At 42.3% G+C, this 17,644-nt stretch overlaps 1 pseudogene; it reads left to right on the top strand.

Moving 5' to 3' along the window:
- LOC120053187 overlaps positions 1-15,771 on the top strand; it is an 83,250-nt pseudogene extending 67,479 nt beyond the window's left edge.
- The last annotated feature ends 1,873 nt before the right edge of the window (positions 15,772-17,644 follow it).

The following is a 17,644-nucleotide window of genomic DNA, read 5'->3' as shown; positions in this document are numbered from 1 at the left end:
CTGGCCATGGACCCAAAATATCGATGTTTTGTTCCCCGAGCCACTTAGTTATCACTTTTGCCTTATGGCAAGGTGCTCCATCCAGCTGGAAAAGGCATTGTTCATCACCAAACTGTTCCTGGATGGTTGGGAGAAGTTCCTCTCGGAGGATGTGTTGGTACCATACTTTATTCATGGCTGTGTTCTTAGGCAAAATTGTGAGTGAGCCCTCTCCCTTGGCTGAGAAGCAACCCCACACATGAATGGTCTCAGGATGCTTTACTGTTGGCATGACACAGGACTGATGGTAGCGTTCACCTTGTCTTCTCCGGACAAGCTTTTTTCCGTATGCCCCGAACAATCGGAAAGGGGATTCATCAGAGAAAATGACTTTACCCCAGTCCTCAGTAGTCCAATCCCTGTACCTTTTGCAGAATATCAGTCTGTCCCTGATGTTTTTCCTGGAGAGAAGTGGCTTCTTTGCTGCCCTTCTTGACACAAAGCCATCCTCCAAAAGTCTTTGCCTCACTGTGCGTGCAGATGCACTCACACCTGCCTGCTGCCATTCCTGAGTTAGCTCTGTACTGGTGGTGCCCCAATCCTGCAGCTGAATCAACTTTAGGAGATGGTCCTGGCGCTTGCTGGACTTTCTTGGGTGCCCTGAAGCCTTCTTCACAACAATTGAACCGCTCTCCTTGAAGTTCTTGATGATCCGATAAATGGTTGATTTTAGGTGCAATCTTACTGGCAGCAATATCCTTGCCTGTGAAGCCCTTTTTGTGCAAAGCAATGATGACGGCACGTGTTTCCTTGCAGGTAACCATGTTTGACAAAGGAAGAACAATGATTCCAAGCACCAACCTCCTTTTGAAGCTTCCAGTCTGTTATTCAAACTCAATCAGCATAACAGAGTGATCTCCAGCCTTGTCCTCGTCAATAATCACACCTGTGTTAACGAGAGAATCACTGACATGATGTCAGCTGGTCCTTTTGTGGCAGGGCTGAAATGCAGTGGAAATATTTTTGGGGGATTCATTTAATTTGCATGGCAAAGAGGGACTTTGCAATTAATTGCAATTCATCTGATCACTCTTCATAACATTCTGGAGTATATGCAAATTGCCTTCATACAAACTGAGGCAGCAGACTTTGTGAAAATTAATATTTGTGTAATTCTCAAAACTTTTGGCCACGACTGTACTATCCCCCATAGTACAAAAGTTAACCTATTCTATTGGTCAACTTGTCCTTCTGTGCGAGAAATAAATATTCCAAACAGTTGTGGGATGCGATAGATCCCAAATTAATCAAACCACTCGCATCAAAAATGCAACAGATCAGAACGTTTAGCTTAAAATGTTGATCAACTATTAAGCTATCTCTTCACATAATAAGCGCAGCAATGCTCACACGGAAGTAAAGTTGCAAAAACGCCATGTGCTGTTTCTTGCCGTTTCTTGCCATGTGCTGATTCTTCTTACTGCAAACACTGGGCATCATTCAAAAGTGGTGTAAAATGGTGCTGATAGAGAGGGCAGCTGTGCTTCTAGCCCCTACGCAACTTTGCAGTATTTTTTTAATGTGTTATTTCTTACATGTTTTTGTGTTATTACATACAGCTGAGACGAACTTTTGGATATCAGAGCGGCGGTACTCACCAGCATTACCAGCATTACGACCAGGAAAACAACTTTCCAGAATTGGATCCTTTGTTCTACCCATAGGGCCTAGGGCAATTGAACTGATTCCATAGGCTGACCCAAAACATCGCTGGCAGAGAAGAGTGGACTTTTAGTCCGACTCAGGAGGCGCGCACACCACCCACCGCTTCCGAGTATATTACTCGCTAATGTTCAGTCTCTGGATAATAAAGTTGACGAGGTGAGGGTGAGGATCTCCTTACAGAGATTGTAACATACTCTGTTTCATGGAAACATGGCTCTCTCGGGATTTACTGTCTGAGTACGTACAGCCAGTTGGGTTCTCAGTTCATTGCGCCGACAGGAATAAATATCTCTCCAGGAAGAAGGGCGGGGGTGTATGTTTCATGATTAGCTATTCATGGTGTGATTGTGATAACATACAGGAACTCAAGTCCTTTTGTTTACCCGACCTAGAATACCTCACAATCAAATGCGAACCGTATTACCTTCCAAGAGAATTCTCTTCGGTTATTGTCACAGCCGTGTATATTCCTCCTCAAGCCGATACCACAACGGCCCTCAAAGAACTTCACTGGACTTTATCCAAACTGGAAACCACGTATCCTGAGGCCACATTTATTGTAGCTGGGGATTTTAACAAAGCAAATTTGAGGAAAGTGCTATCGAAGTTCTATCAACACATCGACTGTAATACTCGCTCTGCTAAAACTCTCGACCACTGCCACAACTTCCGGGATGCCTACAAGGCCCTCCCTTGCCCTCCATTCGGCAAATCTAAATCATGACTCCATTTTGCTCCACTCTTCCTATAGGCAGTAACTCAAAAAGGAAGTACCCGTACTAAGAACTATTCAACACTGGTCTGACCAATCAGAATCCACGCTTCAAGATTGTTTTGATTACGCGGACTGGGATATGTTCCGGGTAGCTTCCGAGAATAACATTGACGAATACACTGATACGGTGACTGAGTTTATCAGGAAGTGTATAGGAGATGTTGTACCCACTGTGACTATTAAAACCTACCCTAACCAGAAACCGTGGATAGATGGCAGCATTCACGCAAAACTGAAAGCGCAAACCACCGCATTTAACCATGGCAAGGTGACTGGGAATATGGCAGAATACAAACAGTGTAGTTATTCCCTCCGTAAGGCAATCAACGTCAAAAAACCTCAATATAGAGACAAAGTGGAGTCGCAATTCAACGGCTCAGACTTGAGACGTATGTTGCAGGGTCTACAGACAATCACGGACTACAAAAGGAAAACCAGCCATGTTGCGGACACCAATGTCTTGCTTCCGGACAAGCTAAACACCTTCTTCGCCCGATTTGAGGATAAAACAGTGCCACCGACGCGGTCCGCTACCAAGGACTGTGGGCTCCTCTTCTCCATGGCCGATGTGAGTAAGACATTTAGGCGTGTTAACCCTTGCAAAGCTGCCGGCCCAGACGGCATCCCTAGCCGCGTCCTCAGAGCATGGCAGACCAGCTGGCTGTTGTGTTTACGGACGTATTCTATCTCTCCATATCCCTGTCTGCTGTCCAAACATGCTTCAAGATGGCCATAATTGTTCCTGTACCCAAGAATGCAAAGGTAACTAAACTAAATGACTTTCACCTCGTAGCACTCACTTCTGTCATCATGAAGTGCTTTGAGAGACTATTCAAGGGTCATATCATCTCTACCTTACCTGACACCCTAGACCCACTTAAATTTGCTTGCCGCCCCAATAGATCCACAGACGATGCAATCGCCATCGCACTGCACACTGCCCTATCCCATCTGGACAAGAGGAATACCTATGTAAGAATGCTGTTCATTGACTATCGCTCAGCGTTCAACACCATAGTACTGTCCAAACTCATCATTTGGCTCCCGAGTGGCGCAGTCGTCTAAGGCACTGCGTCTCAGTGCATGAGGCGTCACTGCAGTACCTGGTTTGTATCCAGGCTGCATCACATCCAGCTGTGATTGGGAGTCCCATAGGGCGGCGCACAATTGGCCCAGCGTCGTCCGGGTTTGGCTGGGGTAGGCAGTCATTGTAAATAAGAATTTGTTCTTAACTTCTTATGGCCGGGGGCAGTATTGAGTAGCTTGGATGAAAAAGGTGCCCAGAGTAAACTGCCTGCTACTCAGGCCCAGAAGCTAAGATATAGAAAAAACACTGAAGTTTCTAAAACTATTTGAATGATGTCTGTGAGTATAACAGAACTCATATGGCAGGCAAAAACCTGAGAATAAATCCAACCAGGAAGTGGGAAATCTGAAGTTTGTAGGTTTGCCTATCCAATATACAGTGTCTATGGGGTCATATTGCACTTCCTAAGGCTTCCATTAGATGTCAACAGTCTTTAGAACCTTGTTTGATGCTTCTACTATGAAGGATGAGGAATTGAGAGCTGATTGAGTCAGGTGTCTGGCAGAGTGCCACGAGCTCACTCAGGCACTCCCCCGTGAGAGGTAGCTGCGTTCCTTTTAGTTTCTAAAGACAAATGAATTCTCCGGTTGAAACATTATTGAAGATTTATGTTAAAAACATCCTAAAGATTGATTCTATACATCGTTTGACATGTTTCTACAAACTGTAATGGAATTTTTTGACTTTTTGTCTGGACTAAGTGTGCCTGCGAGTCGTGAATTTGGATTTTTGATCTAAACGCGTGAACAAAATGGAGGTATTTGGATATAAAGTATAGACTTTATCGAACAAAACAAACATTTATTGTGGAACTGGGATTCCTGGGAGTGCATTCTGATGAAGATCACCAAAGGTAAGTGAATATTTATAATGCTATTTCTGACTTCTGTTGACTCCAACATCCAACATGGCGGGTACCTGTGGCTTGTTTTTGTGTCTGAGCGCCGTACTCAGATTATAGCATGGTGTGCTTTTTCCGTAAAGTTTAAAAAAAATCTGACACAGCGGTTGCATTAAGGAGAAGTTGATCTAAAGTTCCATGCATAACACTTGTATTTTCATCAACATTTATGATGAGTATTTCTGTAAATTGATGTGGCTCTCTGCAAAATCACCGGATATTTTGGAGGCAAAACATTACTGAACATAACGCGCCAATGTAAACTAAGATTTTTGGATATAAATATGAACTTTATCGAACAAAACATACATGTATTGTGTAACATGAAGTCCTATGAGTGTCATCTGATGAAGGTCATCAAAGGTTAGTGATGAATTTGATCTCTATTCCTGATTTTTGTGACTCCTTTCTTTGGCTGGAAAAATGGCTGTGTTTTTCTGTGACTAGGTACTGACCTAACATAATCAGATGGTGTGCTTTCGTCGTAAAGCCTTCTTGAAATCGGACACTGTGGTGGGATTAACAACAAGTTTATCTTTAAAATGGTGTAAAATACTTGTATGTTTGAGGAATTTTAATTATGAGATTTCTGTTTGACTTTGGCGCCCTGCACTTTCACTGGCTGTTGTCAAGTCGATCCCGTTAACGGGATCTCAGCCATAAGAAGTTTTAACTGGCTTGCCTGGTTAAATAAAAAAATTCAAATGTAACAATTAAACTTGAGGCCCTGGGTCTGAACCACGCCCTGTGCAACTTGGTCCTGGACTTCCTGATGGGCCGCCCCCAGGTGGTGAATGTAGGAATCAATATCTCCACTTCGCTGATCTTTAACACTGGGGCCCCACAATGGTGCGTGCTCAGCCCCCTCCTGTACTCCCTTTTTACCAATGACTGTGTGGCCATGCACGCCTCCAACTCAGTCATCAAGTTTGCAGACGACAACAGTAGTAGGCTTGAACTTTGATTTGATGCCAACCATGACGAGACAGCCTACAAGGAGGAGGTGAGGGCTCTGGGAGTGTGGTGTCAGGAAAACAACTTCTCACTCAACGTCAATAAAACAAAGGAGATGATTGTGGACTTCAGGAAACAGCAGAGGGAGCACCCCCCTATCCACATCGACGGGACAGCAGTGGAGTAGGTGGAAAGTTTTAAGTTCCTCGGCATACACATCACTGACAAACTGAAATGGTCCACTCACACAGACAGTGTGGTGAAGAAGGCACAACAGCGCCTCTTCAACCTCAGGAGGCTGAAGAAATTTGGCTTATCACCTAAAACCCTCACAAACCTTTACAGATACACAATCGAGAGCATCCTGTCGGGCTGTATCACCGCTTGTTAAGGCAACTGTACCGCCTGCAACCGCAGGGCTTTCCAGATGGTGGTGCGGTCTGCCCAACGCATCACCGGGGGCAAATACAGCACCCGATGTCACTGCCTGTTCACCCCGCTATCATCCAGAAGGCGAGGTCAGTACAGGTGCATCAAAGCTGGGACTGAGAGACTGAAAAACAGCTTCTATCTCAAGGCCATCAGACTGCTAAATAGCCATCACTAGCACATAGAGGCTGCTGCCTATATACATAGGCTTGAAATCACTGATCACTTTAATAAATGGAACACTAGTCACTTCTACATATCTTGCATTATCCATCTCGTATGTACAGTGGGGAGAACAAGTGTTTGATACACTGCCGATTTTGCAGGTTTCCCTACTTACAAAGCATGTAGAGGTCTGTCATTTTTATCATAGGTACACTTCAACTGTGAGAGACTATTCTCAACAAAATCTTTCTCCACTCTCTCTGCCTGAAGGAGATGTGGCCTGCTGACAAATGACCCTCGCCCCAATGAAGTCCCTTCTCCGAAAGTCTGGATTTGCATAGTTGGGTATAACAACCCTTTAAAATCTAAATGAATGTTGATCGAAAATAAATAAACCTAGATTACTTTTAATGATTGACTGTATAGCATAGGAATATAAACAAAGCAATGCCATTTGAATTGATTATGCCATTCCATTGCGGCGTTTCATCGGCAGAATGGCAAATTCTAAACATCCATTTTAACACTGTATTCACAATGAAATAACACAAGCTCAATCTGGTACGAATGTGATTCTATGAATTAATTTTAGCCTCATTCAGAGATCACTCAGAAATGAATGATTCCTGGAAACACCATCTCAGTTTGATGTTAGTTTATTTCTCCCTCACACATGTCACGTGTTAAGTTACCCTGTTTTATTCCCAGGTCACTGACATGATGCTCCAGGACCAGCACTACCCAGACTGGGGCAAAGCTGCCAGAAGGTTCTGGAAACAAGGCAACCACAGGATCATCCTCTTCTGGTATGTTCTATTCTCCAGTCTAATGCATTTACAGTATGCTGCCTCTGAGCACAATCAGTGTATGTGTACATGTGTGTGTATGCTGGGGATTATGAGTACGTGTGTGTGGGTGCTAGGGTTCATGAGTATGTGTGTGTGCATTAGCATGCATGTATTCATTCATGTATTGGTATTCAGACAAAGCCCTGTGCTCCTCGTGGGGTTACACACAGTAACACACAGTCAATAGCCCTGTTAATCTTTCACCTTTAATTAGAAGAACAGGAAGAGGAAATCAATAGACACAGCAAGGTCACGAGACCAGCTATACCCCTGCCTTTACACACACACACACACACACACACACATACACATACACACACACACACTGCTGCCTTTACCTCACTGAGCCAGAGCAAGGTCTATGACCCACTCAAACTGTTACACTGTGCCCAATAATGCTTATTACAAAGGAGCGGTCAATGGTCGTTTTAGACAGTCCTGGTCTAAATATATCTCACGGTCACCTGTGGTCCCAGAGGGGGTCACTCCACCAGGTCAGCATGAAAATGGTTCGCTACTGCCAGTCAAACATGACAGGTTGATGCCCTTATCTCAAATCAAAGTTTATTGGTCGTGTCACGTTCCTGACCTGTTTTCTGTTAGTTTTGTATGTGTTAGTTGGTCAGGACGTGAGTTTGGGTGGGCAGTCTATGTTTTCTGTTTCTATGTTGGTTTAAAGGGTGACCTGATATGGCTCTCAATTAGAGGCAGGTGGTTTTCATTTCCTCTGATTGAGAGTCATATTAAGGTAGGTGTTTTCACACTGTTTGTTTGTGGGTGGTTGTTTCCTGTGTCAGTGTTTGTTGCACCATACGGGACTGTTTCGTTCGTTCATCGTTTTATGTAGTCATTTTTCCTGTTGTGCGTTCTTCGTGTTTTATGTAAGTTCGTATGTTCAGGTTTGTCTACATTCGTTTTGTTATTTTGTTTATTATCAAGTATAGTTCGTTTTTATGTCTTGTTTGAATAAATATCATGTCATTTCACAACGCTGCAGTTTGGTTCAATCCCTGCTCCTCCTCTTCGGATGAAGAGGAGGAGGAACGCCGTTACAGGTCGCGTACACAGTTTAGCAGATGTTATAGCGGGTGCAGCGAAATGCTTGTGTTATTGGCTCCGAACAGTGCAGTACAAATTTCAAAAAATTACACAAATAATCAAAAACAAGAAATCAAGAATGTCCAAACGAATCTAATTAACAACCCCAAAAATACTGTATCAGTAATCCAAATGCAATCTGTGGATAAACTCAAAAATATATATGTACAACAGTAGATATATTACAGTGAGTTATGTCAACAATCCAGTATATAAATATGCAGTGTGTATAAACAGTGTAACAGAAATCCATTGTACAGTAGTAGATCTATGTCCCTAATGCTGGTTATTGGACAAGACACTAGGGTCACTACTGGGATGGGGATATTTGAGTTTATGTACAAACATCAACATGTGTTGGAGTAGTTTGGTATTATCTGAGCATTTCGATTTGTAAATTACCAATAAATGGAAGTTCAAAGTCACACTCTCCAATGCATTATGTTTCCCATTAGAATTGATTGTTCTTCTATTTTAGGATGCAGAGTGTCGAAATATAGTCTCTGTGGCTCCTCTGGAAGCCTTTGTCTTATTAATGAATGCCCCCAGTCTGACTGTCACAATCAATGTGTACTCTCGGGAGAAAGTATGATTTGTAAATCTCAAATACTGGTTGAGAAAGTATGATTCATAAATATGTTGAGGAATGTATCTTGACATTATGCGGCAAAGAATCTGGGTAAATCACAAATGACAGTTACAAAAATCAGTAATCTGGACTGGAATTAGATTTTTAAAATGCAAACTGACTCACAACAATTGAAATATGATATGATGAACTTGGTGCAAGCTACCGGCAATGCAGCCAGTCACCATGGGGATGCAACAACCCACACAACACCAGTGTAATAATTACTGAATGACATTGAAACAAGTACAAAGAGGAGCCAAATATAGTTTGCTAAATCCAAAGTCCATAACACACAGATAAACATCAAATGATACCTAACAGAATTATTAACCATCATTAATATTTACATAAACCTATGATAACTTCCTGTTATAATTATATTATTGTTGTGTACTTTAGAGAAATGAGCAGAAGGCAAATTATTGTCGTCCGCCGTAACAAATGGACTAATAAAGTGGTAATTAGTAAATCTGTGGAGTGTCCCAGGTTATTAACAGGAAAGTAATGCGGTTTTACTTCCGGTCTCCCCCAGGACGGTCCTGATCACTCTGACATCAGTGGTTTTGCTGGTCATCAGCACTGACTGGATCAGCTGGGACAACCTGAACCGGGGATTTCTGCCCAGCGACGAGGTCTCCAGGGCCTTCCTGGTATCCTTCATCCTGGTCTTTGACCTGCTCATTGTCATGCAGGTAGGGGCTCCCCCATGGCCAATTAAAAACTAGCTGGACTCCTATACTCTCCCCCACTTTTTCCTCTATCTCTCCGCTTCCTCACCCCTCCCTCAGCCACAGGGGCAGCAGGTAGCCTAGTGGTTAGAGTGTTGGGCCAGTAACTGAAAGGTTGCTAGATCAAATCCCCGAGCTGACAAGGTAAAAATCTGTCGTTCTGCCCCTGAACAAGGCAGTAACCCACTGTTGCTAGGCTGTCATTGTAAATAAGAATTTTCTCTTAACTGACTTGCCTAGTTAAATAAAGGTTAAATAAAAAAGGGTCACTGTGGTACTTGGATGAGAGAGGGAGACATTTAATCAGTCTGAACCTGCATGTCTACTTACCCCTAATCCATCATCCACCCAGCTATCCAGCAATCCCCCCATCCGGCCATGCTTCAGGCAAGGAACTAAACCCTCTCCTCCTCCGTGAACCCAGGCCTTCCTTAATGATGACTCATAAAATGTTATGTTTTCTTTCCTTTTTTCCACCCAATGTTCTCCATCCCACAGGAGACTATACATCAATGAAGGATTTGTCAGTGGCATACTCATGAATATGCAAATATTTTGTCTGGGTAGAAAATGCATAACAGTGTTTCAAAGAGAGAAGGCTTTCAGCCCAGTGGCTCCAAGCTAAATGCAGACTGGTTGGTTTGTAACGCTAGCCGGATTTAGTTTGGCTTCTGTGGCTGAATGGAAGCAAGTCTCCACAGCAATGTTACAACATCTAGTGAAAAGCCTTCCCAGAAGAGTGGAGGCTGTTGTAGCAGCAAAGTGGTGACCAACTCCATATTATTGCCTATGATTTTGGAATGAGATGTTCGATGAGCAGGTGTCCACATACTTTTGGTCATGTAGTGTATTTCCACAGCTTTGTTGTTTTAAAGGATATGGAGTAGTCTAATCTGTAGTATCCCTTAAATGTCTGTTTCTACATTATTGAAACTACCTAGTAGCTGCTCATGGATAAGTACACAACCTTATTGTGTCAATAATACCTCAGCCTACCTTCTGCACACTTGGCACCTGTTGTTACCACACTTTTATTATTAGCTAACACAAATTATTTATCTGTAGCACAATAACTGACAAAAAAGAACGAATCCGATATAATGTATTTTCAATGCTATTTAATTTACCTCAGCTCAGCCATTCAATAGTTTAAAATGATTTTATTACAAGATTACAACTTCTCACAACTTTTTTCCATGCCTGCTTTTGTTTGCATAGGCCTCCTTGCTCTTCACCGGGGTCCCTTTCCATCTCAGAAACAGGCCAAGGCATAGTGACCATCTTGGTCCTGTATGGCTCAGTTGATAGAGCATGTTGTCTGTAATGCCAGAGTTGTTGGTTTGATTCCTGGGGCCACCCATATGTAAAATGTGTGCATGCATGACTGTAAGTGACTTTGGATTAATGTGTCTGTTAAATGGCATATATTATTATTATTCAGCATGCTGTCAGTTTCAGCTCTCATCTCCTGCCTCATGACTACAGCAGTCTCCATAGTATGACATCCCTATTTTGACTCCCTGGCCCCAGCCAATACCCAACTACCCACCAATCACATCACCCCTGCATCTTTCAGATTTCGTTGTTTATGATTGCTAGCCTCCTCTCGTTTTCTGCTCTGTGTACAGCAAGCACGTTTACTACGGTTATTTATGATTTCAATTAGTTCCCGCCGGTAGTACTCACATGGATCTGAGGCTGGCTGTCCATGCACTTTACTCTGGTAAAGTCAATAAACACTCCTCTACTCCGCCTCTATGTCACGGCCTTTGAAATGGCTTCATTCACCTTCATATGTACATGTTCTGTCTGGTACAGTCTCAAAAATGTTGGGTTTGGATGACCCAACTGCAGGGTGCAGGCATTGGGCCACTTAGTTGGGTTGTTTTCTAAAAAGAGCAAGGTTGAGTTGTTAGTGCTGGGTTATTGAGATATGACCCAGCGGGTTAGATCAGAAGACTGGAGGTGTGGCTTAGTAGAGTTGTGGCTTTTAGATAGTTATGTTTGGCCACCTGTGAGAGTAAGCGTCATTCTGGTTAATCTGTTCTGTTGTATTGTTATCACATGGTAAGGTTGAACACAGACACTTTTGAAGCTTTACTGAAGCTAACGGAGTTCCTTAAAAGCCTATACAAATCTCAATGTTGTGATAGACATCACTTTGTTGCAATGTGTAAAAAATCCTGTTATTATAGTAGAATATGTAATGTGTAAAAATATTTAAGGAACAGTTTTATTTGCAGTGTACAAACTTAAAGTGGCACTCCAGTCTCCTTTTCAGCTCATATGTCATCTGATTTACAAAAGGCACATCTCAATAGGTGGTCCAGGTAAGTCATGAACTAGCACAAGTGAGGGGGGTGGGCCTTTCCTCTTTTGTTCTCTGTTGTTCCTCAAGTGAGGGGCAAGGCCGATGACATCATGACTTCCCATCAAACCAACTCCTTGAATGCCCTACTCCTTGAAGTTTGCAGTTGTCTAACCACTATTTTTCTCAAAACATATATTTGTTTTACCTTTTAGTGTGTGTACTGTATTTATACTTGAGATAAAGCTTTTCAACAAGAAAAGTAAAAAACATGATGAACAGGAATAACATTTACTCTCACGGATGGCCAAAAATAACTGCCGGAAGCCACACCCCTAATAAGCCACACCTCCTGAAAAGAACCTGAGGATTACATTAAAAAAGACCCAGCTGCTGGGTCAACCCAGCATGAAAATGAATAAAACCCAACTGATGGTTAAATTAACCCATGTTTGGGTTATCCCAATACTAAACAATACATTAATTGCACTATAACGGCGACAAGCGATGCCCAGAAACTGTTAAGGTCTACATAAAGCTGTCCCAACAGCACAATGGAGTGAATCCTTTCCACCGCTACACCTGGCTATCAGCAGAGCCTTGTCTGGCAGCGAAACAGTTCATTCAGCCTTGTTTACTGCTTTCTTTTAAAAACATAGCTGATATGGCTGACCATATCTCCCTGGCATATTACATCATATAAGACATTTTTGGACTCACCTTGTTGTGCGCGGCGGTCCTTCATTGGCAAATTTTGTCATCAAAGAAAAATATTTTCAATTCCAAGTTGAATGACCGTTCAAAACGTATTTTTTCAGTCTGACTTCCCAGTTGCAATGCTTGCGGGTTAGCCACTGTCACCGATTCCTTCCAAACAACTCATTGTTGAATTTGCGATTTCCAACTTGTTGTGTAATGTTTATGTCCAATGGCTGATGAGCACCGATACGTTTTATCTATAATTTCTCTTCATATGACAAGGATTAAACAGATTGTCTACTTGATTTATGATGATGACTGGTAACTAAGATTTTGAAAGTAAGATGTTGTCCAATCAAAGCTACTGTAGATATAACGTGATTAGACGTCATTTTATCTGTGGCCAATGACATTGAGCCTTCTTGGAAGGGCACTTCTAATGCAACTCTATGGCAACACCCAAAGGGCTCACATTCTTGATGTCTACCTTTACTAAAGGCGGGTGACGTAGTGTCCCCATGAGTGACAGAACACTGAGTGTCTCTTCCAAAGAATCAATTGTGACCTAGCAAACTTGTAACTGTTTTGTGTGCTTCTGTGCGTGCGCATGCATGTGTGCGTATGTGCACTGTTTACTACAGTATGTCCTAGAGACTCATTATTGATTGTGAGGGGGGCACATGACTTAAATGTCAAGCTTATTAGTGGGACTGTATCAGGAAAGGAAGTACAGTTGAGTAGGTGGAAGGTCTAATTAATATCAAGGGGGAAATCCCTTCTCATATTTTTCCATATGAACATTCATACATATGGATTCTTCATTCACCCTAACATCTTAAAATGTATAGAATTTTATAGCATTAGAAATGGCTGCTGTTTAGGTACATAACTAGACTGTTAGAATCTGATGAAAATGCAGCTATTCATAAAAATCTGGAAAGATCTCAGTGTGCTTTTGTTGTCTAAAATGTACAGTATGTCCCTCTATCTGTTCAACACACATCACATTCTTCCCAGACATTATCACTTGTTTATTTCAGACAATGTTCCGGGATCTTACATCTATATGATATTGAGTCTGTATTGACTATTCCAAAGCAAAGACTGAGACACAGAGGGCAACTTATAGATAGATGTCTGTGAGTGATTCCTGAGGTGTTTTGACATGAGAAAACGTCAATGCACACAGGCACAATACAAGGCCATGTAAGCACACTGTGCACTGCAGCTCTCAGTTAGGCTTTTGACCTCTGTGGTAACTTACCCGTCAATGGACAACTCCTCTGAATCCCTCGTTAGTATCATTTTATATATTAAAATAAATCCCTGCTACACACGCACCATTAGACTTTGGAGCCTGTGTATTGTTCAGATTCTTCTTTTGTCTTTGCTTTTATGCTAGGTGTTACATGATGTGTGTTTACTTCAGTAAAAGCTTTCACTATCAGTAAATTATTTGGATGTGCTGATGTATTTTGTATTTGCATTGTTTGATCATATGTTTGATGTCATTAGGATTGGGATTTTCCTCAGTTCATGGGCGACCTGGATATGAACCTGCCTGGCATGTCCACCACTCAGCTCAAGTTCAAACTTCCTGTCTGCAAGAGCATCTTCAAAGAGGAGTACCACATCCATATCACAGGTACATATATTAGCAAGCATACTATACAAGTAAACATACTATACTATCCCAATTGATTTAGGTGGTATAGAGGGTCACCACTATTACTTCAATATTTTCACATTCTATCTGACCAGCTGTGTTTTGATGGTTGCACCATGACACTGGCCTAAGATGAATACAGATCAGATATACCTGTTCTGACATGTGTCTTCTTCATCCTACCAGTGTTGCTTGTTTCTGCCCCACCTAGCATCCCTGCTGCGTCAGACAGAAAGGTGCAATGTGTATAAACATATGAGAGTTAACTCTTCCATTTAAACAATCACCCAGGTTTCATTCTGTTCCACAGCATGCCCCAAGTATTGATATTATTCAATGTGTTGCGCTTGTTTTCTTTAATTATAAGTAATTTATTAAACTCATGTGGGGCGACAGGTAACCTAGAGGTTAAGAGCGTTGGGCCGGTAACTGAAAGGTCGCTGGTTCAAGTCTCTAAGCCGACTAGGTGAAATATCTGTGGATGTGCCCTTGAGCAAGGCACTTAACCCTAATTGTTCCTGTAAGTCGCTCTGGATAAGAGCATCTGCTAAAGTGTAAATGTGACAACCATTAAGGGGGAGAGAAACTAATGTTCCCATGCTAGATGTTAAAATGTTCAAACGCTCCCTGATTTGCGCTTGGTTGTTAACCCTAATGCATCGCACATCCATTTAGCATTATGTTAATATTCTTACAGTACGTGATTGCTTTGACTAAAAGCTTGTTAACGGTGGTGCGTCTCAGGAAAGGGAAGGAATTGTGTCACATGTACCCATGAAGCTATCTGACTTTAGATCAGTAAACCTGGAAAGATTGCTACCATTAATATTATGACCTCATTTCATTAAGTGTCAATGTTGGACCTGGTACCTGCAAATATATTCTCATATGCCTTAACACACATACTGCCTGTGTTTTGTCAATTGATTACCTTAAATGCATTTGATTCTTAAAAGCTTTAGAATTTGTCCCAACAGTACAGAAATCAGTGAATTAAAGAGCATGTCAACGTCAGCTTGGGCACAATAAATACAATAAAACTGGATTTTGACATCTAGAAATGATCCTAACTGCCCTCCATATTGTTTGTCCCTGCAGGTAAGTGGTTCAACTACGGCATCATCTTCCTGGTGTTAATCCTGGACCTGAACATGTGGAAGAACCAGATCTTCTACAAGCCCTACGAGTACGGCCAGTACGTTGGTCCAGGGGAGAAGATCTTCACTGTGGAGGAGCCCCACACGCTGGGCGACTTCAACCGCAGCACGCTCACCTACAAGTGGCGCTCCAGCCACGTGGACCCGCTGACCAACCGCTCGTACGTGCATCGCGACATGTTCCTGCATAGCCGCTACGTGGGTGCCAGCCTGGAAGTCAAGTGCCTGGCCTTCATCCCCAGCCTGGCTGCCTTTGTCCTCTTCGGCTTCTTCATCTGGCTGCTGGGACGTTTCCAGGACAGCGAGACCTTCCCGGAGGGCCAGGTGGACAAGACGTACGAGAGGATCAAGAGGAAGTCTCCGTCTGAGTATAGTAAGGACATGGGACTCACGCCAGAGGAGGTGCACATCTCTATGAGCGAGGCGCTCAAACGTTCCGGAACCCCCATGCTGCTGTCGGTGGACGGGCATCACTTTGCTCTGCACTCTGCCACCTCCACCAACTCCACTTCGCCTGTTTCCATGGAGAGCCAGGAGACGCATCCCAGCATTGTCATCGAAGGCGCGGAGCCGAGAGAGCCGGCGGTTTCCTTTGATGTCGGCAAACTGTCACCGCCCTGACCTTACTGCCCTGAGGGGAAGTACTGCTATACTTCTACTGACAGACACACAGCCTGGAGGGAGGAGAGGAGACACAGGAGAGAGACCAAACTGAAACTCATTTTCAGTCTAGATCTTTTTCAGTCTGAGTAGATTTTGAACCCAACACTGATTGAGTATTCCTGGAGCAGGAAGATGTAGCTACAATGGCCACTTTGTTTTGCTACTGTGATATCCCTGATGGCTTTTTATTATGATTATTTATTTGAATTGTAAAACCTTTAAGCTGACACCAACACAATGACAAACAGCTTATTTTAACCTCCCTCACTGCAAAGTTCTATTGTCAACATGGTGCTCTAGCTAGATTTGCCGTTTTTATAATATCAAGATGTTTTCTCTTATCGTGACATATTTTGGTGCCTATGTGGGGAACTATTTCTACAGTCGATGTATGACACAATAGTCATGGCTAGTTTATATTGTACAACTAGAGTATTACAGTTGAAGAGGTGCCTTGATAACCCACGTCCACTAAAGGACAGCAACATAGTCTATACCATAGGCAGCAAAACAGAAGATGTCTGATAATGTGTGTCTGTCTTGTTTATTTCAATGTTCCACTTCACAATGTTGGACAATGTTTACCCTTTCAGACTTTATCACAGGTTTTTGAATGAATGTGTTATCTTGATAATTCTTACATATCCCATCTTCACGTGCCTCTTCTCTTGTCGTCATAGAAATGACTTGATTGCTAAACATCGTTATGATGATGATAATACTATGACCACCTCTTCATTTTCTAGTTGTATTATCAAATGCAAGATAAAAGGCATAAGCTATTTTCAAATAACATTCAAAAGTCACCTCATGATCGCTTATCTGGTCATTATACTCAGATGAAATGCCAATTAGGTCAGAAAGGTCATTTGCCCTTGGTGGGGTAAATGTGCTTTTGTTATAGAAGGAGAGAGAAGTACACCAAATCTAACTGCTGCACCTTACCCATATCATATCCCCCAGCAGTATATGTACCACAAGTACGACCTTGGTTCGAAGCCAGTATTGGGGTATGGTTTGGTTTGAGAGAACACATAGAGAATGTGACCTCTTACAGCTGACAAGCAAAAGAGAATGGGAGTTTTTAGTATTTCTGAGAGTTATGAGCGTTATTATATCACATACGTTAAGTGTGCAACTACTGTATACCAATGCTCTGTTAAGTGTTTTCTAACAATGTGTTGTGCGTCTGAGTTTGTGCGCGCGTGCGTGTGTATGTGTCAGAGACAGCGAGAGCTGACAATTCTGAAGAGGTCAATGTAGTTAATGTAAGTCGTGTATGGTCCTTGGTTCAGTGATCCCCCTTCTACACTTTACAGGTCAGAGTCCTCATTACAGCTCAACTTATTTCATTTTGGAGATATGGCTTCGCAACAAGGCAACAAATTGCTAAATGTATGGGGCAATGGCTAAATGAGTGTGTTTATCTCACTTTAAGTGATCTAGTGATATGTTTGTAAAATATTGTGCTTTGGTTGGAACTGAATGTTCCCCCTGCTGTTATACATGGTATTGTGTTGCATAACTGACAGCTATTTTGCATTCTTGTGTGTGTGGTTGTGTGTTTTTTTTAAACAAAGGATATCTCTTTTTAACATGTTGACACAATAAATGTCTGCCGAGTAATGGTATCAATAAAATGTATACATTTTGCTACATACTAGGTTGCCGGTGCCCTTATTAACTGATATACTTTGTGGGATTGAAGAATATCAGTGTGAGATAGGCACCTCATTCTATCTGTTACATAACCTCAATGCTGAAACTAGTTCATATTTTATATACAGTAGATATAGCGCATTGACACTGTTGCCAAGCAACTCCTCAGGTC

The sequence above is a fragment of the Salvelinus namaycush genome, chromosome 9 (assembly GCF_016432855.1).
Source record: "Salvelinus namaycush isolate Seneca chromosome 9, SaNama_1.0, whole genome shotgun sequence".
Taxonomy (NCBI): Eukaryota; Metazoa; Chordata; class Actinopteri; order Salmoniformes; family Salmonidae; genus Salvelinus; species Salvelinus namaycush.
This window is presented reverse-complemented; position numbering and strand designations above follow the sequence as displayed.